This window comes from Pan troglodytes, chromosome 19, assembly GCF_028858775.2.
Source record: "Pan troglodytes isolate AG18354 chromosome 19, NHGRI_mPanTro3-v2.0_pri, whole genome shotgun sequence".
Lineage (NCBI taxonomy): Eukaryota > Metazoa > Chordata > Mammalia > Primates > Hominidae > Pan > Pan troglodytes.
Window position 1 is genome coordinate 56,735,438 of NC_072417.2, and position 24,583 is coordinate 56,760,020.

General features: G+C 39.6%; 1 long non-coding RNA gene across 9 annotated transcripts in view; it reads left to right on the forward strand.

The window, feature by feature from the left end:
* LOC107969247 (uncharacterized) overlaps positions 1-24,583 on the forward strand; it is a 310,186-nt gene that overhangs the window by 103,833 nt on the left and 181,770 nt on the right. For 5 of the 9 annotated variants that reach the window (XR_008540459.2, XR_010153260.1, XR_010153262.1 and 2 more), the window contains exon 3: positions 12,347-12,464. The exons of the other annotated variants lie outside the window; for them this stretch is intronic. This is a non-coding gene — a long non-coding RNA (uncharacterized LOC107969247). The remainder of the gene's footprint in view (positions 1-12,346; positions 12,465-24,583) is intronic. 9 annotated transcript variants of the gene reach the window in all.

Genomic DNA, 24,583 nt, shown 5'->3' on the forward strand with positions numbered 1-24,583 from the left:
ATCTTCACAGAAAAAGTTTGCTGACTCCTGCCCTAAACCTCATCTCTATCTGTTTCTATGTCTGGTGACACCAAGTGCAAAGGTTCTGTAGGACATTTTCTTTAGAGAATATACCTCCCATTCCTACAGAGGAAGAAGAAGGGTTGTTGCCTAACTCTGTTGGAGCAGGGGAGGGGGTGGATATTTAGGAGTTTAATTATTTCTTTTATATGCTTTTATATAGCACTCCCCCCATGATCTTTGGCTGGACCTAGTGCCATTGGTTTGTTAGTTTTCCAAGGTCCTCAGGTTGATGATTAGTATGCTACTCCATGAGTGCCTTGGTTTGACTCTCCTTAGCTTTTGAGTCACTTTCCATTTCTTCATTCAGTCTTTGTCTTCATATATTGTAGCTTGGATTTAGGGAAGCTTCTTACTTTTACTCAGCTGGGGTTTCTGTTTCTGTTTCTCTTTCTGTTTGTTGACTTAAGGTGATACAATTATCTTAAAGTCCAAATGAAAGTATAAATTCCTAAGAAGAGCAAATAAGATAAACATCTCAGGACATGGTAAGATCAGTGTTACTGGTATGAACTTAATGATATGGAATCCATTCAAAATGGATCAAGGAAACAAAAGAGCAACTATAGTAAAGTGTCTCAGTATATGAGATCATTTAATATATGATTTTTGGTCAAGGCTTTTTGTTGCAGACAATAGAATTTACTCTAGCTAGTTCAAATGAAGGGGATCTACTAGGATGGGTTAGGTAGATTTCTAGATGAAAGAACTGCTTGGATGTTATGCAGCCAGGAAGAGGGTTCACCATACATGAGACATTTCAAACGGAAGTAGCATTGCTGCTACTCTTATTGATTGGAATTCATGATATAAGAACTTGAGAAATCCCCTCACAGCTACCCCAACAGAGCAAAATATTTTTTTCTTTCTTTCTCTCTCTCTCCCTTCCTTCCTTCCTTCTTTCTTTTCTTTCTTTCTTTCCTTCTTTCTTTCTTTCTTTCTCTCTCTCTCTTTCTTTCTTTCTTTCTCTTTCTGAGACAGAGTCTCCCCCTGTCACCCAGGCTGGAGTGCAGTGGCGCAACCTCGGCTCACTGCACTCTCCGCCTCCCAGGTTCAAATGATGCTCCTGCCTCAGCTTCCTGAGTAGCTGGGATTACAGGCACCTGCCACCATGTCCGGCTAATTTTTGTATTTTTAGTAGAGATGGGGTTTCACCATGTTGGCCAGGCTGGTCTCGAACTCCTGATCTTGTGATCCACCCATCTCGGCCTCCCAAAGTGCTAGGATTAGAGGTGTGAGCCACCGTCCCTGGTCCAAAATATTTATTTATTTCTTCCTTCCTTCCTTCCTTCATTCATTCCTTTCTCCCTTCCCTTCCCTTCACTTCCCTTCCTTTCCTTTCTTTCTTTTTTTTTTTTTCAGAGTCTCGCTCTGTCACCCAGGCTGGAGTGCAATGGCATGATCTCAGCTCACTGCAACCTCTGCCTCCTGGGTTCAAGCGATTCTCCCGCCTCAGCCTCCCGAGTAGCTGGGATTATAGGCACCCGCCATCATGCCCGGCTAATTTTTTTGTATGTTTGTAGAGACAGGGTTTCACCATGTTGGTCAGGCTGGTCTTGAACTCCTAACCTCAGGTGATCCACCAGCCTTGGCCTCCCAAAGTGCCGGGATTACAAGTGTGAGCCACTGTGCCCAGACAATTTCACTGTGCTTTCTAACAGAATAAACATTCTTTTGTACAACTACTTATCATATTGACCTCTCTGCTGTAAGACTTGCTTGGGTGTGTCTCTTTGCTGGCATGTTCATCTCATATGTAACAATAGTACAACTGGATCTAAGAATGCAGGATTTTTGCCTTTAGCCTCAGACTGTATAAGAAGGCAAACTAGAAGGGAGTGGCAGCTGAATGAGCCAGATCACAATATCTTCCGCAACGACCAAGGTAGCACGGCAGCACTTCTGAAAGAAAATAGCACTGGACTTCATCCCATATGGTTAAAAAATCCAGACAAAAAAGGGGAAAAGATAGGATACAATTAGAAAAACAATCTACATGTATTTGAGACTTAAATAGAATCATCTTAGCAATATAATTCCTAGAAACAGACCTTAAACTATTTTAAGAGACAAAGTCTAGAAACTATAGAAGGAACTATATTTGACTATGTAAAAGTGAAAGTTTTGATTAAAAAAAAGGATGACACAAACTAGTGTCACTTAGACCTGTCTGTAAATTTGTAGAGCTGTCCAGTCTGCCATGTGCTACCAACCCATTCCTAGGCAAGTACAGAAACTGAGAATAAGCATTTATGGACTTTTATAGATATTCGATATTGCTATGACATCCAAGTGTGTGATTTTGTGTTTTACAAAACAACGATTTGCTATAGATTGGAAATATTCTCCAATACTGGGCCTTTGGCACAGAGAATTTAAGAAACACTTCCACAAGCAAAGTATATATACATGCGTGAACTCTGGAACAAAGTTATTTGCAGTACAGCTGACAAAGTATTAAACTCTATAGTATACAGAAAATATACAAGTTGACATGAAAAAATTTTAAAAAGTACTAAGAAATAAATGGATTTAGAGATGTGAAATTCAAATGTTCAATAAATCGTATGTCATTTGAGCTCATGAATGGTCGACCATATGTTTCCACTCTTTAGACTTATAAAAATTGAAAAGAGCTATAATACATATTGCTAATGCAGATATAGGAAATTTCTTATACATTGCCAGTGGAACTATGAATTGTTATAGCCTTTTTAGGAAGCAATCTGGCAGCATCCATTAAAATAAAAATAAATTGAACATACTCTTTGACTCAGCAATACTCGTCCTGTGAATCGATCCTATCAAAATAAAAACACCCATAAGTAAGCACATCTCCTCAAAGATGTTTATTGCAGCCCCATTTGTAGTTGCAAAAATTTAGAAACAAAGTGAATGGCAGTAATAGGGGAATGGCTGAATAAATTGTGGTCCATCCACCCCAGGGAAGCTTATGTGGCTATTAAGAAGAATGAATTAGAATTACACCAATTACCTTGGCAGGATTTTTATGAGGTATCCTTGAGAGAGTAAAAGAAGATGCAGAAAATGTTTCATATACTATCATTTATGTGAAATCATAAATGACAAAACCCTGTACATGTATATATTTTATCTGTACATATTGAAATGTAATTGTGAAAATTGAGAAAAATAAGAAAAATAAATACTAGGTCATTAACATGGGTTATTGTGGGTGTGTCGGTGAAGATGTGGGTGAACTTGAGGAGTGGAGAGAAGCAAGAAAAAATAGCATTATAAATCATGTCATGCATGGTATGATTCAATTTATGTAAAAGTGTCCATTTTGTATATGTACATAAGACACTTTTTAAGGCAATCTTTATAAAAGATGAGCTAGCTTTGTATCTACCAAGTTGTAGAGATAACTACAATAATACGACAATACAATAATATGCCAATAAAGAAAACAATAAAAAAAGGGAAAATGTTAATATCTTGGTAGAAAAATATTCAAAGGACATATATTGTGATTCAATAAAAAATAGATACGAAATCACTAATTGCCATATTAAAAATATTCAACCTGATTAAAAATCAAAGAAAGGCAAGTAAAAATATCATCAGATGTATTTATTATTACACATAATATGTAAATATTATTAAAATCAGTAACTTTTGAGCTGTGAATAGCACTTTCAAGTATATTTCCAAAGAGAATAAAAATTAAAATAATAGTTCTAGGGGGAAATATCTGCAAAATCGAACCGTGTATATGTCGTTGATGTTGTTTCCTTTTGTAAAATTTTATTCTATCAATGTAAATATGTTAGTAGGAAGGAACTGCTTTTTCTATGAAAAGAGACGTACTAAGGGGGTGTCAATAAGCGAATGAAATAACAGAATCTCTGTATTATTTACAGAGTGAAACACTTTGAACTGCCTAAATGTCCAACAGAAGGAAATTAGTTAAATAAAAGATTGTACAACCATATAAAATACCTATTGTTATGAAAACATGCTCAAAATGTGTTGTGATTAAAATGCATGTGAAACAGCCATGTTAATAGTTTGTTGCTTTTTTAGTAAAGTATACATTTCTATGAGAAAAATTAGAGAGACAAACACAAAAAAGTTAAAAGTAATTTTGGGGAGCATGATGGGATTATGGGTAACATTTTGTAGCCTCATGTCTTTCTGTAGTTTCCAAGTTTTCTGCACTGAGCAATAGTTTTAATTAGAATGAAAAAAGACGTTATAAAAATGTTAAAAGGCTATAAAGATTACCATCTTCTGGAAGTGCACTCGGAAGGGAGATTAAGCAGGTAGGAGTTATGTGATGTATTCAGGAAGAGAGCTGGCCACCGTGCTCTGTCACTCCCTCCACATCAGTTTGGCATAGGAACTCTAACCTTTTGCTTTCAAAGCTGGAGATATAATCAAAGGTAGGTCATTATTTAATTGCTTTGAGGTTATTTCCGAAATCCCTAGTGGGCTCTTGTAAATGATTAGTAATATCATTATTACTTACACAATTGTGGGCAGGCCATTATTGCTTTCTCAGCACTGACTCAGGGTTTTATAAGCAAATGGCTCTCAACTTGGGGTTCCCTAACCTCAAGAGGTCCAAAATGATGGTAAGGTCTCTGAACTACTTTGTATACATAAAAAATGTCAAGAAATTATGCCTTTATCCTAATAGTCTTGTACAGGCTGACAAAGCCTTATTTTAATAGCTTTTTTTGTCTTTTGCTTTTAACATAATATACAATTTTCATTTGATACATCATGATAAATTGGTAATTAAAATAGTTTTTGATAAATATACATATATTGGAAATGTTGGTTTATTACTAAATGAATACAAATTTGGGTTTTAGAGAAGTCTTTCAAACGTGGAATTAATTTTTTTTCCTTGCTCTAAGATTATTCTTGTATTTAATATTCAGGCCCAGCCACAATCCCTAAAATTGTATTTATATTCCACTTACAGATATGAAGTTGTTATGATATTTCTGAAGAAGAAGAGACTATAGGGAAGACCTCTCCTAACTTAGCAACCATTCTCCATTTTCCAAAAGGGTAAACCAAGGCACAGAAAGATAGGCACAAGGTCACGGTTGCTGAAGGAGAGAGCTATTACCAAAACCTATATTTTCTGTTTTCAATTTTTTCATTTCTTCTTGGGTTCTGGGGTTTTTTCCAGGTAACTTATGCATGCAGAAGGTAACAAACACTCGTGCACACACACTGAAAATCAGAAAGAGAGAGAGAGAGAGAGTTGCCATAATTAGTACTTTTGTTTGGAGAAGAAAGGCTGAGGCCTGGAAAAGTTAAGCAACATGCTTAAATCCACACAGCTAGTCAGAGGCAAAGCCAAGATTTGAACGTGGGTAGTCTGAATCCAGGATCTTGGCCTTCACCCCTCTATAACATGACACCCTCATCCCTGAAAAAAGAAAAAGTCAACTGAAAGCATTGTGAAAAGTGTCCTTTAATAAAATGGCTAATTCTGGCAACAGGCCCAGAGAGGGGATGGAGAAATCCACTTAGTTTTACTTTCATGACTGATACATATCTTAAAACTGAGTTTCTTGCTGGAAGATTTTTAAAATCTTATTGTAAAGACCTAGGAACTTAAAACTAACTGAAAATTCTGGCCATTATTGATCATCAGGGATATGTTATCTTAAAGAAAGAACTTCTAGCCAATGTAACACCTGGATTAAATTAATAGCTTCTCAATCCAGCCAATAGGTGCTTCTAAACAACACTGGCTGCTCTTGGTCTATTCTTTAAGTGACCAGAACAGAGAAAGAAAGGTTTTTCAGTGTTATTTCCCTTGCTATTTTCTAAATGTGCTGTGATCCCTTTGTTGTGGGAAGTTTAGCATTGAACTTATAAATTCGACAGTCCAGAAGAGCTCTTCTAGGTGGAAGCGTAGATTTAAATTTTAGACTCCAAGCAAAACTTTCAATTAAAAAAAGGGAAAAAATGCTTTTAAAGGAGAAAATATGGTGGCTGCTTAGTGTCTGTGTATAGGTTGGAGGGCTTAGGGTGGGAGGAGGAGTGAAGAGAGCCTCCTTTTGTTGATTTCCCTAAGTCATCAGTCAGACTAGCAGTACATCAATATTATAAGCATTTTTCTAAACAGAAGAAATGAATGAGTTCCCAAGTGTAGCCACTCAAAAGCCTGCATCAGCTCAGTGAAACTTTCCTTCCAAGAGGCCCACAGCTTCTGGCCTGTCTCCTGATGGAACAGAATATGTGTGGAAGGGCTTCATGCTGTGGTCACTGATTACAGAGTCAATTATCTTACTACATTTTTTTTTCACAGTGAGAAAACCTAACCACTTTCAATGAAAAAATTGTCTCTACTGCATTCTCCATAAATGTCCTTGACTCTTCTTGAGGGCATTTTTATGGCCCTCAGGTATACAGATTTGATAAAACATACTAGGTTCTCTGTACATGTTTGTTGAAATAAGTTATTTTAAGACCTATTACAGTGGTGTGGGGGAATACTTAATCCATAGGGTTGGGTTTTTTTTTTTTTTTTTTTTTTTTGGTTATTTGTTTTGAGGCAGAGTCTTGCTCTGTCATCCAGGCTGGAGTGCAGTGGCACAATCTCGTTCACTGCAACCTTCCATCTCCTGGGTTCCGGTGATTCTCCTGCCTCAGCCTACTCAGTAGCTGGGATTACAGGCGCGTACCACCACACCTGGCTAATTTTTATATTTTTAATTGAGACGGGGGTTTCACTACATTGGTCAGGCTGGTCTCGAACTCCTGACCTCATGATCCACCCACCTCGGCCTCCCAAAGTGCTTGAATTACAGGTGTGAGCCACTGCACCTGGCCCCATAGGATTGTTTTTAAGATCCAATGACTCCTGTTGCCTGGCTCAGTAAATGGTAGTTATAAAAGAGTGCTAAGTTCCATAGGAAAAAAGAAATTGGTAAATGATGTGGGAGTCTAGAGATCAATGAATTTACTTCCAGCTTTGGGAATGAAGATGAGTGTAAAACTTAAAGCTTTTTTCAGAAGTAACATTTGAACTGAGCGTTAGGGAGGAAGAAGTCTATTTTTCTTCCTCCACCATCTTTTCGTTTCTCTGGAGGGGGAGGTATACAGAATTGATTAAACCTTGGGCCATGGATGGCTCACACTTCCTAGGGGGTAGGGCCAAAGAACATCAAGTTAGGTCAAATGCATGATGCGGTGGTCTCTCTCCTTTCCTGTTTCCATATAGGTAAATTTCTATTGATCTGGGCACTGTACTCTCTTTCATCTCCAGCAATCCTATCACCAACAGATGTGTAGGCTGAACAGATAATTGCTGTCAGAGGCTGCCATCTTGCTTGCTAGTCTCTTCCTCTCAAGGACCTTTGTATCCTGGTTACTTTAGCCTCATTTTAGAATGACTGTGGTAAGATATAACTTTGGTATTACAGTGGAGTAAAAGTCCATATTAGTTTTCTAGGGCTGCTATAACTTAACAAAATTCCACAGACTGGGTGGCTTATAAAATAGAAATTTATGTTCTCAGTTCTGAAGGCTAGATGTTTGAGATCAAGGTGTTGGCAGCCCTCCTGAGGGCTGTGAGGGAAGGATCTGTTCCAGGACTCTCTCCTTGGGTTGCAGATGGCCATCTTCTCCCTGGTTCTCTTCACATGGCGTTCTCCCTGTGTCCATGTCTGTGACTAAGTTTTCCAAGAGAGCGAGGCATTTATTAAGTATTAACTCACACAATCACGGGGTCCTACAATAGGCTGTTTGCAAGCTGAGAAGCAAGGAAAGCCAGTCCAAATCCCAAAACTAGAGAACCTGGAGTCTGTTGTTTGAGGGCAGGAAGCATCCAGCATGGGAGAAAGATGTAGGCTGGGAGGCTAGGCAAGTCTAGTCTTTTCACATTTTTCTGCCTGCTTTATATTCTAGCCATGCTGGCAGCTGATTAGATGGTACCCACTCAGATTAAGGGTGGGTCTGACTTTCCCAGCGCACTGACTCAAATGTTAGTCTCCTTTGGCAACACCCTCACAGACACACCCAGGATCAATACTTTGCATCCTTCAATCCAATCAAGTTGACACTCAGTATTAACCATCACAGTCCATAGCCAAGTCTTCCTTAGGGCTTGAATCTGCACCAGTGTTCCAATATTGTTTGCCATAAGATCAAAATTAAGTGATGACTTTGAGTTCCAATCTGATCTGTCATCGTTCCCTTTGCATATTCCCTGTTGAGCCTCTGTGATAAAGAAGTCATTTGAATATACCTGGTTCCCCGATCCAAGTGCCAACTAAGAGTCTTCACACACCCTTCCCTCAAAACCCTAATGTGAGCTTCGAAAGATGCATGATTTGAATATGTGGAGATGGGAAATTACTGAGCCCGTAGAGTAAATATCACATGTGGGGCTCAGTCTTAAGTGAGGTTACTGGGGCACCTACCTTATGGACAGAATTCAAAGCAATGCCAAAAAGCTTATTAATCAAGTTAAATAATATTTTAATGAAGTATTTAAAAAAGCAAACTAACAAAAAAAGATAAAAAACATATCAAACTTTAAAAAGACAAGATCCGTGACAATCCTTCAAATATTTTTAGAGAGGTGTCTAAAAACCTCTCGGAGCCTCTAAGGCTTCTAAGAGCCTCTCTTTCTGGGTTGAAATCTTGCGGTGGTGTCAAATGTCTCTTATAGGACATGGTATTTAGATCTCTCACTACTCTTCCATTAATTCATTCAACAAATTATTTGTTCATTGTGTGTCTACTAAGTGCCATCCAGAGTAGTAATTAAATATTTGTCATATTAATAAACAAGCAAATATCTAATTACAGTGTTTTTAAAAAGACACCCACAGGGGCTGTCTAGTCTAGTAGAAATAAGAAGCATTAACAAAGTTGTGGGTGTCAGAAGGGCTTGGATTGGATGGTAAAGGATCCTTAAAATAGGTTTTCTATTTATTAAGTCAATAAATAATTATTTAGTATCTACTAATGCAGGGCATTCTACATATATCAGTTAAGCATTTCAAAATGCTAGTAGGCAAAATGATTTAGAGACTCCAAGTGTAAATTGTCAGTATTTTTCAAGAGATTAATTTCATGGAGGAAGGCCTCCTTGGTGAATTACTCTAAGAGACAATATTTACTGGATACATGTCATTGCATTCCTCTAGCTGTTATTCCTCTAGCAGCAATAACTAGAGGAGTAGGCAGAGATAGCAGAAGAGGGCATTTCTTCTTTATTAGTCATGACAAATGAGAGATATAAACCAAATTGGCAAAAAGTGGAAACTAAGTACAGTGATGAATATTTTAGTGAAGAAGATGCGCATTTGGTTACAAAATTGCAAGTCTGCTAAGCCTGTATGAAAACTACAATGAGCTATCAGTTAATCTCTACTGTTTAAAGTTCTAGGAAGAGAAGTAAGCAAGTTGCATCCCTTGTTCATAAAACCAAATGACCACTTTCAACCCTCAAAGCGCAGTATTTAGCCGATGATGCTTTAAGTAATTTTCTGGAGTTACGGAGTAAACGCTGCAACAAGAGGTAGCTTCAAGTTCCCTCTTTGTGGGAAGGGGATGATAGGCGAAAGAACAAAATTGGCCTCCTCTCTAGGAAAAAAGGATGAAAAAGATGGGATAAGAAAGACAAATAGGCTTACCCAGACAATGGGCAGGAAATCGGGTGTAGCAAATGGCTTTATAAAGAGACAGCACAGAGCAGTAGCGGGTATAGACCCATCCAACTGAAATGACAATTGAACTAATACTGATGGAATGCCTACAATGTATAAGAAACCATCCTAGAATGCTCTGGGGGGATTCATGGCCCCTGCCCCTGAGGCACTGATAATAAATAGGAAAGAGAATGACATTTGTGAATTATTTTAATATAAAATGAAGTCTGGAAGATACTACTACAAATATATAAAATATTATATATGTACTGTAATAATAAAACATGCATATGTATGTATGTGTATGTGTGTATATATGTGTATATATGTTGTATATCTGTGTTTACATATACATATCATGTTATGTATATATAACATGTTATACATTATACACAACATGTCTGTTTATATATATATGTGTATATATTATATAGAGAGAATATATAGAAAACATTCAAGTACTGTTAAATATCTATCTGAAAGCCTTGCACTCATTCTCCTCCTAATCTGGAAACTACGATATTGTTTAAAGCCAGTGTTCGGCACAAAATCAACACAATGTAAGGAAATAAATGACATCCTCAAGCAGTACTTGCTGTGACTTATCCAGTGTGAGTCTACAGGGCAGCACTGTGTCCACGCCCATTTCTCATAGGGATGCTGTGAAATAGATCACTTACAGGGCAGAAAACAGTGAGAGAGCCCTGATTCACTCCATCATTGTAACCCCAAGACATAGGTTCTGCTGGGCCACAGCCTCACTGGTCACCTGGCCTTCTGTTTGGAAGAATCTCAGAACAGCTGACTTTAGTACTTGATGGAGACCAGGCCCCAGGCCAGCCACCCTGTGGCTCTGGATTGCTGATTGCAGCCTCTTATAAGTCAGCTCAGCAGCATGAGTACTAGGGGTTGATTCCCTTAATCACTGATGTGGACAATACGGTTTGGCCTTATGCCAAGGTTCTTGGCTCTCTGGCTCCTGTTCCCAAAAAACATCCATCTTCTGCAGTGACACTGACAGGAGAAATGAACTGCCTTCTATGTCCTTAAACTCTCTACTTTGTCAAAACAACAAACACAGCTCAATACACTGGGGGCTTATCTTTTAACCTTTGCTGGTGTGTTGGGCTTTAACATTGCTGACCTGGGGCTCCGGGCCCAGGCAAATGGACAGATCTATTCCTGAGATACTGTTTGCCCTCCATTGTCAATATTGGCAAAGGGAGGGGGGAATCAATGGCAGTCTAGCTGGTTAGATTAGTCTTTGCAGGAAAGAGACTCAAAGACCATGTCAACACTTGTTTGACTGATTTTTAACCTCAAGGGTGAATCAATTCAGTTTAAAAGGGTGGAGCCCATAGGACATGGAAACGCAGCCACAGAACGCCCCCTGAGTCATGTTACCAGCAAAGAAACACACATGGACATTTGAGGGCCACCCATGGGTTTATGTGAGAGCATCATTTGTGATGCTACACACCATGAAAAGAGAATACTACAAATTCACTGTCCTGCTTGAGAGTCCTTGTGTCTTGGACAGTCCCAGATTACTTTTGTATTATTCTGGGAAACAGCAGAATTCCCAAGAATAGCCAACTGCGACCAGCATGCTGCCAAATTATTTCTATTTTCTCAGCAGTTATTCTCCAATAAATGGTAATTTGCCAACCAAATGGATTATTTTTTGTTGGCCTCAAAGAAGTAATAACCAAGGATCTCCTGGGTTATTTCTTGCTGTTTCTTTTAACTCTTCCACAACCCCCCGTGCCACCTTAGGAAAGTTTATTGAATAAGGAACAAAGTCAGTTATTGTACTTTTTTGGGGGGTGGGGGCGGAGTTTTCACTCTTGCCCAGGCTGGAGTGCAGTGGCGCGATCTTGGCTCACTGCAACCTCCACCTCCCAGGTTCTAGCGATTCTCCTGCCTCAGCCTCCTGAGTAGCTGGGATTACAGGCATGCATAACTATGCCTGGCTAATTTTTTTTTTTTGTATTTTTGGTGAGATGGGGTTTCACCATGTTGGCCAGGTTGGTCTCGAACTTCTGACCTCAGGTGATCCACCCGCCTTGGCCTCCCAAAGTGCTGGGATTACAGGCATGAGCCACCGCGCCTGGCCCAGTCATTGTACTTTACAATTACAATATTTGTACTACACAATTGATAGTATGATGTTCACTGTATAAATAACTGTATGATGTTCACTTTATAAATAACATGTATGATGCTCACTGAGCCACTGGGGTGTGTGACTTCAAGCAGCACTCCTCCCAGGGTTAAGGAACTAGGTTGGGCAGATACAGGGAAAAACCCCTCTTGCTTTTTAAAGATGCTTGCCAGAGTTTCTAAAAGCACTAGTAACATTGGAGAGACTGAAGCAGTGAGTTAGCATGATGTAGAACTGAAAACTAACCCATATACGGAACACTTGGAGATATTCATGACATGGCAACCCTGTCTGGTCAAAGGATGACTATCTGAAGGAGGAGTTAAATTAGTGCTATGTTATTCCAGGTGGTAAAACCAGGACAAATATTTGAAAGTTACTAGGAAACAGATTTTATTTAGTCTCCTAAAAAGAGCTTTTCACAAACTGAACTGTGTATTTTTAAATTTTTATTGATTAATTTATTTTTTAGGTTCTTGCTCTGTCACCCAGGCTGAAGTGCAGTGCTACCATCATAGCTCATTGAAGCCTTGAACTCCTGGCCTCGAGCAATCCTCCTGTCACGGCCTTTCAAATTGCTAGGATTACAGGTATGAGCCACTGTGCCTGGCTTGAACTGTTTTTTTGAAAGATCACGCTCCCTTAAAAAGCAGAGAGTTCCCCATCATTGGAAATACTCAAAGCAAGACCAAGTGACAAGCGATGTTGCGTTGGGTGGAAGGTTGCCTGGTGTGGACTTAAAAGTGCTCCTGGCACTTCAGATCCTTTGATTCTGTGAAGAAAGGGGACATATGCTCTCCTCCACTAGATCTTCAGGGTCTCTGGAATCTGTCCAGGATCTATGGTATTGTAGCAGTCAGATGTGGCTAGTTCCCAGGAATTTCTCTTATCCTGATAACTCCTTTAGGTCAGGAGATGGATACTAATAAACTCATGCAGGAAATTAAAATTGTCCTCCAGCATGGCACATGTATACATATGTAACTAACCTGCACAATGTGCACATGTACCCTAAAACTTAAAGTATAATAAAAAAATAAAAATAAAAAAATAAAATTGTCCTCCTTTAATGCTATTTGAAGTCAAACCTTTGGAGCATTCTTTGTTCCCCATGCTTTCCTCCCATTCTTTATTTAAAACAATTGTGTGAGGAGCTGTCTTCCTCTGTAATTATCCCTGTCACGGCTGCTCCGGATGGTTTTACTAACTAGCAAGCAAATCTCCCAGAGAAAATGGATGATGGGCAGTTCTAAAGGGGAACATGGAGACTTTTCGTCTTGGTGCCCCTGTGATGTGGCAGATTCTAGTCAAGATGCTCAGACAGGGGCTGACACTGCCTGTAATGTCACCCCAAGATGAGAGGCTACTCATTCACAGGGAATCCTCTGAACATGAGCTCCATGGCACACCTTGCCACTTCAAAGTGTTGATTAGCCTGAGAGTGAGAGGTTCCTGCTGCATTAAGGCTTCACTTATTGTTAATTGATGACTTTAGGAAGTACCAGTCAGTTTTGCTAGATCAACAGTCAGGTTGGGTACCGGAAGTACTTCCATAGATCCTGATAGTGTAGAATTCTTAGTGGCCAAGGTTGAGGCCCCCCACTGGGTGTGCAGAGCTTGTAATGAGTTTAATTTGAGAGGGAAAGTGATTTTCATTATAGTTATAAAAAACACAAGGGAGTTCAAATGGAATTTCTGTGCCAGTCTACAAAGATGCACATTGAGACAGCAAGTCAGATGTCATGCTTTTAGGAGACTGTGTCCTCATGGCATCCAATCTGAATGCGAAGCCAAAAAAAAAAAAATCACATCATTCACTACTCTTCAGCATGCCTTTTATTTTTGCCATTGCAAGCACAGCTATAAAAACGGACTCGGGATCCTGCAATTAGCTGATAGGAAATCCAGGACTACTTGATCCTTCACATAAGCAGGAGAATTTTGTACTCTGAGTGACATTTTATCCTTTTAGGGTTGCCAAGTACTTCAAACCATTCAATATTAGATTCCACCCTATCATGTGTCATCTGCGTAATACATCCCTTTGTGTTTCTTCACATAGTGGACCTCAGTAACTAGGGACCATTTCCATGGGGAAAAAGCTAATTATCTAACTTTGATTCCATTTTTGTTCAGGTTACCTGGAAATGACTGTTGGCCACTGAATTCTAGAATGTAATTGTAAACTGAATAGTGTATGTGGTTCAAATACATTTGGTAAAAAAAAAAATCTGATGACACTGGAGGTTAGATTAAACACAAAGCCCAAAGCTTAGGTCCCGTTCCACACATGCAGGGATGGTTGATGGAAGCAATAGTTCTGTGCAACTGGGGTCAGCTCTCTCCTCTGCCACCTTCCCTCACTTCTGGAATAGCTTCAACCTGTGGCTCAACTTAGCTTTCCAAGACATCATCATCACAGCCTGCCTATACAGTTGCTTTAATTTAAGCAACATTCATTCAGTACCTATTATGTGTCAGACTCCAGCTAGGAATACAGTGATCAGGAAACCATCTGGGGGAGGCTACGGGTATAAATAGCTATAACGTGTGAGATATGACATGACAGAAAGTAGAAGCTATGAGGGGTACAGAGGATGAAATAGTGAATTAGGAACAGTGGGGGTCAGTGAAAGTTATTGGGGGAGTTAAACACTGCTTCATATGGAAGAACCATTTCATAGGCTTAAAAAAACATAGTCATTTATAGGTTGAAACCTTATCTTGGGATTCCAGCTTTTCAATCTGTAACATTGTATGTATTATTCAGGACTCTTTTGGGGGTTAATGGCAGAAAACTAACTCAAATTGGTATACGCTAGATAATAAGATAGTTGACTGGCATCACAAAAAGTGCAAGATACAGATTTTCAGGTATGGCTGGATCCACAGGCTCATTAGTTGAATTATTGGTTTTCTTCCTATTGTTTGAATTCCTTATATATTTTTAATATTATCCTCTTATCAGATGTATGGTTTGCAACTATTTTCACCTTTCATAGATTATCTCTTCACTCTGTATTGTTTGATGGAATCCCACTTAGCTATTTTTGCTTTTGTTGCTTGTGCTTTTGGGATCATATTCAAAAAATCATTGCCGGCCAGGCATGGTGGCTCACACCTGTAATCCAGCACTTTGGGAGGCTGAAGTGAGTGGATCTTTTGAGGTCAGGAGTTTGAGACCAGCCTGATCAACATGGTGAAACCGTGTCTCTACTAAAAATACAAAAATTGGCCAAGTGTGGTGGCACATGCTCGTAATCCCAGCTACTTGGGAAGCTGAGGTGAGAGGATTGCTTTACCCCGGGAGGCGGAGGTTGCCATGTGATGTGAGCCATGATCACCCCACTGCACTCCAGCCTGTGTGACAGAGCAAGCCTCTGTCTCCAAAAAAAAAAAAAAAAAAAAAAAAAAAAAATCATTGCCTAGGCCCTAGGCCAGTGTCATAGGGCTTTCTCCCGGTTTTCTTTTAGTAGGTGTACAGTGTCAGGTCTTATGTTTAAGTCTGTAACTCATTTTTAGTTGATTTTTGTATACAGTGTAAGATAAAGATCTAGTTTCATTCCTCTGCATGTGGATATCCAATTTTCCTTTATGGGCCCATTAGGGCTTGGACTCTCTTCATTTCCCAGCTCTGCTCTTTCTTATTGGCTTTATGCAGAGAGGCCCTTCATACATGATGGTAAGGAGACCCCCAGTAGCTCCTGGTTTATAGTCTATCTTCTCAGCTACCTTTGTAGAAAGAGTACCTCTTGCGCCACAGTTACATAAAAAAGTTCTGGAATGGTGTCTGTTTGGTTTGGCCGGTTTAAGCGCCCATCATGCCTATGCTGATCACTGTGTCCAGGGAGAAGGACTGCTTCGCTTGGCAGGTCTAGACTATGTGTCCACTGGAACCACATAGACTGAGGAGGGAAGGGGTGTTCCTTGAAGAAAATTAATGTGTGGAATGAGAGAAGAATGCCAAGAAAAACCAACAGATGTCCACAGTTTCTTTCTTTTCCCAATTCTACTAGAAGATTCTGTCCAGTTTTCCCAATGCCCTTACTGTAGGGTTGTCTGTCAGATACAGCAAATAAAAACACAGAGCATACGGATAAATTTGCATTTCTGATCATGAATAGTGTTTTGGTGTAAGTATGTCCCATAATTGTTGTTTATGTGAAAGTTAAATTTAACCAGGCGTCTTATATTTTCTCTGGCAACCCTTTAGTACCTCACAGAAGAAACTGTTGGAAATACTAGTGCCTAAGAAGCTGTTAATAGCTTAAAATATTCTCTCAATGTGAGAGAATATGGCGTTGTTCTTAACAGGGTTTGAAATTTTCATTGAAGCAGTCATTGTAAACTTTGCCTGTATATTGGAGTCTTCCAAGGAGTTTAAAAATATCAATAATTGGCCAGGCGCCGTGGCTCATGCTTGTGATCACAGCACTTTGGAAGGCCGAGGCGGGCAGATCATGAGGTCAGGAGTTCGAGACCAGCCTGACCAACATGGTGACACCCCATCTCTACTAAAAATACAAAAATTAGCCAGGTGTGGTGGTGTGGGCCTGTAATCCCAGCTACTCAGGAGGCTGAAGCAGGAGAATCGCTTGAACCCAGTAGGCGGAGGTTGCAGTGAGCCCAGCTTGTGCCACTGCACTCCAGCCTGGGCGATAGAGCAAGACTCTGTCTCAAAAAAAAAAAAAAAAATCAATAATTGGGTCCCACCCTAACTAAACTGAATCAGAATATCTGAAGCTGGAGTTCAGAATTTTTTAAGATTCCCTAGGAGATAACAGTACGTGGCTAGAATTGAAAAGCACAGCACAAAATATTAATTCTTTGAAGGCATTTTTTTTTCATTAGAAAACAAAGAAAAGGGGGTCGGGAAAGCCTTTCCCAGTTTCTAAGATCACACCAGTAGCCATTTCTCTATTCTGCCTTCTACAAGATGGTTTCTGGTTTACACAGTACACTGCTAAATTTGATAAAAAGTCACCCCTGGAATGATTCTTTCAATGTAGGTGGCAAACGTAGGCTATGTAATTTTTTAAAATGAGTGCCGATAGAGAGTCATTCCTGAAAGAAAAAAGAATGTGGGAAAGAAAGTTAAATTGTTATGTAGCCTAAATTTACTAAAGGAATCTTTTATTTCCCTGCATGTATTAGCTATGTAGTTTTAGCACTTTCAGCTAAGCCCTTTAATAATGAGAGATTTGCAAATTATTTGTAGACTGTGCTTAGAAGGGCCTTAATAAATAACATCTTCAGTTGACATAGGTTAGACTGGTTTTGAGATGGTCACCATGTGTTGACTCTGTGTCTCCTTTCTGCTTCTCTGCTCTCCTTATTCTCTTAGATCACGCTGGGTATGTGACTGTGGCTTCTGATTGGTGGTAACTACATTTGCATATGTAGGTTGTCTCCAGTTATGCACACCGGGTCTCAAATTCTAGTCCAGACATGAGCTATATCAGAATCATGTATCAGAATCATCTAGAAAGCTTAACGCCTGCAGACACATGCACGCACACACACACACACACACACACACACACACACATTCCATCCTCAGTAATTTGAGTCATTTGATGCAGCTGGTCTTGGGTAGAGTCCATGAAGATTATTGAAAATATAGCTCTAGGTGATTCTATTGCATATTCAGCTTTGAGAATCACTAGGCTAATTTATAACATTCAGCAATTTATTGGGTAAGGTTGATGATAATTAAAGTTACTATTTATTGAGGGTGTACGATGCATGAAGCACTGTGAGAGGACCTTTACAACATACATCATCTCTTTCAGGCCTCCATGTGCCCAGTGAGATTTTATTTCCATTTCAAGGATGGAAAAACTGAGCAACTGAGTATTGTGGAGATCATGAAGCTTATATGTGATAAAGCTGGATTCACATCCACATCTTGACATGTCTCCAGTGCCTGTGCTACTGTATATGGTACTTTATGGTTCTTCTGGCCACATGGGGCCTGAGTGCAGTGGGTCACATATCTGAGGGCTTTGTTTTTTTCCTGGGAAGGCTGGTCAGCTCATTTGTTTATTGGGTTCTCCCATTTGATGCATGTACATCCTGCCAGGCAGAACAGCCTATAAACTACGTGAAGGAAGGTTTGATGTCTTACTATGACTCCTAGAACCAGTTACAGTGGCCTGTCCTCTGAAGAGAGTGATGAAATGTTCCTTCATGATGGTAGTCAGGAGTCCCTGACTTCTGAAGAGATGAAGCTAAGTCCAACTTTCCAACCTTCTTTCTCATGTCTTCCTGGAGAGCTGAACTCTTTTGGGTAAGAGACAGCACTTGTAACATCCATCTGAGCTCCTCCAATGGCTCATTTCCACCCCCCATTCCCCAACAAGATAGTGGAGTTTTGTGTTGATAACTGTCTTAGTTTGTTCAGGCTGCTATAACAAAATGCCATACATTGAGTGGTATATAAATGACAGAAATTTATTCCTCACAATTATAAAGGCTGGAAAGTCCAAGACCAAGATGCTGGCAAATTCAGTGTCTGGTGAAGGCCTGCATCCTTGTTCATAGATGGCACCTTCTTACTGTGTCCCCATGTGGTAGAAGAGGTGAATGAAGTCCCATGGGAGTATTTTATAAGGGCACCAATCCCATTATGAGAGCTCCACCTTCATTACCTGATCACCAAACAAAGACCCCTCCCCCTAATACCATCACCTTGGGAATTAGAATGTCAACTTATGAATTCTGAGAAGTGGATGGGGGCAGGGGCACAAACATTCAGAACACAGCAATAATTCACCCAGAAGAGTAAGACACAGTCACATATGAAGAACAAATTAAGATAATGCAATAAATAGGACCCTTTTGTAAGGAGAAAACTTTTGATCAGCTCACTGAGCTTCCTGTGTTTGTTTGTGTAAACACCAGTCCCAAGAGAGGCTCAGTAAAGAGATCGGTGTGAGGTCGAGATACTTCCTTAATAGAAAAAAATTATTCTGAAATCTCCAAAAAGTTGATGATTTCTGCAACTGGGGTTTTCTGCACTATTGTGTTCACTATTAGCATAGCTCTGTATGAATACTGTAATAGTTTCATAATGTGCTTCCAGCTGCCTGCTACCCAGAGTGGCTGGTTATTCAAAACAAATCTTTGATAAATATGATATTTTTTGTCCCATTCCTCATTTCTTCCTGTTGATTGCTCACACTAAGAGTCCACAAGAGCTTGTTTTCCTCCCCTTTCTTTTTCCCATGCTAAACAAAGGATGAAGACATATTAATGTGCATGAGAGAGGTGGGCCACAGAGATGTCCTCAGCAATCCCAAACCGGGGGCATTCCATATGTCTGAGGGCTCAGAGGCTAAGGGGTCGATGATCAGCCCTTCAGCTGCTAACACTGAGGTCAATGTTTCCAACCCTGTCTCTGATGGTGGTAACCTAGAAGCCAGTTTCTCTCATCAGCAGTCAATGAGAATGATTTACTAGTGCTATTGCAGTTCCCAGGGGAACAATTCTCATGGCTCAGTTGCCTGTCAAGATTTATCTTGCAGCCATCATCTAGTTAGAGTCTCTGAGCCGAGTCAACCAGTGGAAACTGAACTAATTTTTCTGTCATTCAAATCTCAAAATTGCAGCTTCAAGGGATCATCTCATCCTGTAGTTTTTATTCTGTGCTTCAGAGATATCTTGGGTCAGCAGAAGTACTTCAGGGGCTAATGTAGAGAGAGGGGGTCACAGAGTGGATTGGGATCCAGGTAGCCCACTACTGCTTCAGCTGGAGCTGCTGTGCTTTCCTGTACTTTTTGTATTTAGGCTGCATATACAATTTTGCTTAATCTAAAAGAGAACACTTTATTTTGATTTTTGGTCTGGGAAGCATGGATTATCCTTTCCCAACGGCATCCCAATTTCTGTTCGAGGCATTACCTCTTCCCCTGCTATGTGCTGTCTTACTGGGACTGGAAATTTAGGTGTCTATTCTGCAGTGGGAGATAAAAGGGGTCTCTGGGGCACCATCTCCAAGATTTGCCTGCTTTCTGACCTGGTACATCCAGTGAAAAGGCCACCTACCCCAAGCTTGGCCAATCATATGCTGGAACTTGGAAGAGTGAACAAAGAACGCAAAGGTAAAAGTAATGGTCAGGATTCATCTTCCCCAGTCAATGCTCACTTTGCTCTATAATGGGTCTTTTTCTGTAGCTGATGCTGCCAAGTTCCTTGCAGTGTCTTGCTTTGTTCCTTATTATTTCTCAAACTTGGTTCCTTAGCTTTTGAATCAATTCTATGACCTTGGATATTCATATAAAATTAACTACTTTTTTTTCACAACGAAGACACCCTAACTTATACAAAAACTTTTATTTTATTGGAGAAGAAATTGAGGCTAAAACAGGGTATATACCTTGCTTAAAAATCCCTCATACTAAATAAGAACTAAGACTAGAACTCAAATCCAGTTTCCAGGCTAGTCTCTTTCTCCTGCGCTGGAGGAAAACTCAAATGCCTATAGTGGTCAGACAGGCAACAAAATGAGCTACTTGTTTCCATTTTTTCTTAAATTACATGGACTTCTCAATTTATTATTTTCCTGATTTTCATTGGAAAAAGAGCACAGAAAAATATTTATTTACTATAAAAAAGTGCAAAAATAATAGTAATTGGCAGCCAATACTTTGCTTCAGTATTAAGTACATAATATGGAGTGGTGGAGATTGTGGAAAACTGGGGAACACTTTTTATCTAAAAGTAATTGGCACTGTTCAGCTCCAGCTTGTTATTATCTTGAAATAGTTTGGTCCCACTGGTGCCAGAAATAGCTATTACCTCATGTATTTTTTTAGATAAGTGAGGCATGTAAATTTATATTAAAATAATTCTTTTTTTTAGTGGTGGCTCAAATTGTTTAAAACTACTTTGAAGCCCAAGCAGCATGTCCCTGGGTTGGATTTAACTCAGGTACCATTGGTTTGTAACTTCTCTCTTAACTCATGCTCATTCTTTCTTTTTTCTATAACTTTATATTCCTACCTCCCATGTAATGCTGTGACTGTCTCATTCCCAACATGGAAAACTTCTAGAAACAAATTGTATATTGAGTCCTGAGGTATTCTCCAACAGAAAGAAAAACGCAAGCTTGATTTATTTTCAGTTTGGCTGTCCTTCTATTCTTAGCTAAAGTTCAGGGTGAAGGAAAAGATTTAATTAGAGGAGTCATTAATTAGAGTGTTCATTTTCCTATAGGGATAAAGTGGGTATCTGTGGAGCAATTCTGTCACATAGATCATTATCTGGAAAGGTCAGACATGAAGAAATATTGATTTCAGGAGTTTAGGATGATTACCCTACAACACTGTATGGAAAAAGTCACTGTGATGTGTGTATGACCAAATGAAATAATGTACTTGAAAATGGCATGTAATAAAATATAGAACATTGCGCTAAAAAAAAGTGGTTGTGTTATCACGAGTAAAAATGAAGATAGAAAAATGTGTTTTAAAGAATGCAAAACACGCGGCAGGGACTTCCCACAATGAGTTTAGACCAGGGGTTGGCAAACAACAGCCAGTTCAAATCCTGCCTGCTGCTGGCTTTTGTAAATAAAGTTTTATTGGAACACAGCCATGATCACTTGCTTACCTATTATCTATGACTGCTTTCATGCTACAATGGCAGAGTTGAGTAGTTGCAGAGATCATATTTTTTTTTTTTGCAGAGTCTGAAACCTTTGCTACTGGTCCTTTATAGACAAAGCTTGCCAACTCCTGATGTAGACCTATGAGAGTGTTAGGTCTTGTTTTAGACATCAAGAATAAAAAGTGTCAAGAGTCAGGAAAGTTTGGACAAAGGTATAGAATTGAGAAGTGGTAGGATTCAGCGTGTATTTTGAAGATTCATGCTAAAAAAATTGCTGGTAAGTTGGATGAGGGTTATGAGGGGAAGAGAAGCTGAGGTAGAAGGCTAGAAGGATTTGTTTTCAGGTCACAACCTTTCTGACCCAAACAGGATCTGGTCCAGGCAAGATAAAGTGGAAAAACCAGCAGGAACAAGCAGATGGCTACAAAAGTAAGCCCTAGGTGCCCTCATTACTCATTGGCATAAGACACTCCCACCAGTGCCATGACAGATTACAAATGCCATGGCAACAACCTGGAAGTGACCACCCCATTCCAAGGCAATGACCTGGAAGTTACTGTCCCTTTCCTAGAAAGTTCTAAATAATCCGCCCCTCAATTTGCATTGACTCACCTCTTAATTTGCATGTAATTGAAAGTGAGTTTTTGTGAGTATAAATACAGTTGTCAAGAGCCCATATTTGCCAACTTTGGGTGTAGTGCCTGTGAGTTAGCCCTGCTCCAGAGGGAGCAGTACCATTCAGTAAAACATTGTGTAACACCATTAGCACACCCTTGAATTATATCCTGGACAAAGCCAAAACCCACCTCTCAGGCTAAGCCCTAGCTTGGTGGCTTGCCTGTTCCGCATCGAAGACGTGAGGGGAAAAAAAGGCAGGAGAAGTTAAGGAAGGGTCACAGGGCAGAGCAGGACACCTCAACTTCTTGGATTCTTGAAAGACCCTTGACATGCCCCGTTTTGAACTTCATCCAAATGGCTGCTGAATGGTTTTTAGATAGGAATTACATTTGAGCTGATGTGTCCCTAGTGGTGACAGAGAATAACATTAGTGGATGGGGATGGTTCTGAGTGAATATGAGGAGCTTATTTTATGAGAGAAAAACACAAGACTTTAGTAGTTTAACAGACATCACCTATTCACAGGAACTTAGTTCAGAATAGAATTTTGAATTGAAGGTAGAAGTTCTAATATGGTCCCACAAGGAACATTTTTTTTTTTCCTGGCAGAAGGAACTTCTGTTTCTCAAGTACAAACTGTTCTGTTAATATCTAGAAGAACTTTCATAAGATATGTGCCAAATATTGCAGATTGTACCCACATTCCTTATCTACTCCTTCCTTTATTATTTTACTTAGAGATATGGGCATCTGGGTTACAGATCACATTTCCCAGCCTCCCTTGCAGTTAGAAGTGACCATGTGACCAAATTCTAGCCAATAGGATAGAGTGGAAGTGATCTGCAACTTCTGAAGAGAGTCTCTCAAGGTATGATCTCTACCTCTTTTTGTAGCTTTCTCCCTCCTATTGGACAGAATAGATGTTTAATAATTTGCTCTGGCAGCCATCTTGAACAGAGAGGTCATCTTGGAATAGAAGCCATGAATGGTGGAGCAACAAAAATTTAGGAGCCAGTGACTCTGATATGCTAGAGCACTATGCCAGCTCTGGGCAGACTACTTCCATATTTTCATTGTCCTGAAATCAATATTGCTTTGAAGCTGAACTAATTTTACTTAATATATTATATACTCTGAAATGGAAAATGTTGATTATTTTGATCTACTGCTGCAGCTTAAGTGATTTTTCCCAAGTTACCTAATTTGTGGACTCTGTGGTCATAGGAAGATCCTTCTTTCACTTGTAATTTTAGTAATGGGCCTGTTTTCTTTTATTTTCTTCTTTGTCAGCCTTCCAGAGGTATCAGTCTTTTTAAAGAAACAGAGTTCGGTTTTACTGATTTTGTCTAATTTTTGAAATTTCAATTTTTAATTCCTTTCTTCAGTGTATGCTGTGCCTGTTTTGTTCTCCCCCCTCCCCAATGTTTCTTAAGGAAGACCTTTTGATGATAGATATGAGAATTTTCTTCTTTTCACATATTTAATTCTATAAATGTTCCTCTAAACACTGCATTAGCTGCATCCTGTAAATTTTGAATTGTTATCCTGTTCAAAATCTTTTCTATTTTTTTGGAACTTTCTCTACATTGCATTGATTATTTTGAAGTATGTTGTTTAACTTTCAAGTATTTGAATATTTTCCCTTTACATTTCTGTTATTCATTTCTAGTCTAAGTCCATTATAATCAGAGAACATACTTTACATAATTTAGTTCTGTTAAATTTGTTAAGGCTTGTTTTATAATGAATCCAGATGTTGTCCATATTGGAGAATGTTTCATGTGCTCTTGAAAAGAATGTGTATTTAGCTGTTGTTGAGTAGAAATGTTTTATAAATGTCAATTAGATACAGTTAGTTAATGGTGTTGTTCAGTTCTTCTATAGTGTCAATGATTTTTTTATCTACCAGTTCTATTAATTATTTAAAAGAGGAGTGCTGATATTGAGATGGGAAAAGTACCCTTATTCCCCTCTCAGGGCATGCGATAGAAGTGTGGCTCACTTCTTTGGAGCCCCACTGCTCAAACCTCTAGGGGGAGCATGCAGACAGGCAGGTTGTGGGGCTCCAACCCCATGGCAGCGACTAGGGGTGAATGTTTACAGCTCCTGAAGCCCCAGTGGATGTGTGTTACAGTATGCTCTTTTAGTTTTGCCTCAGGTGGCTTGTGTTAATCAGCCCAATTAGACTCTCTGCCTTATTGCAAAGATAGAGGGCTTTTTGTATCCTGAGGTTCTTGCCTTGGTGTACTGGAAAAAACAAATCACACTTGGGCTTGGAGAATGAGTGCAAGGTTTTATTGAATGGTGGAAGTAGCTCTCAGCAGATGGATGGGGAGCCAGAAGGGGGATGGAGTGGGAAGGCGGTTTTCCCCTGGGGGCTGCTGAGCAGCCAGACTCTCCTCCAACCACCGCCAACCAAATTCCACGTTGTCCTGCCATAGATGTCCTACTGGTGTCTACTGGTGTGTTCTTCTGCCAGTGT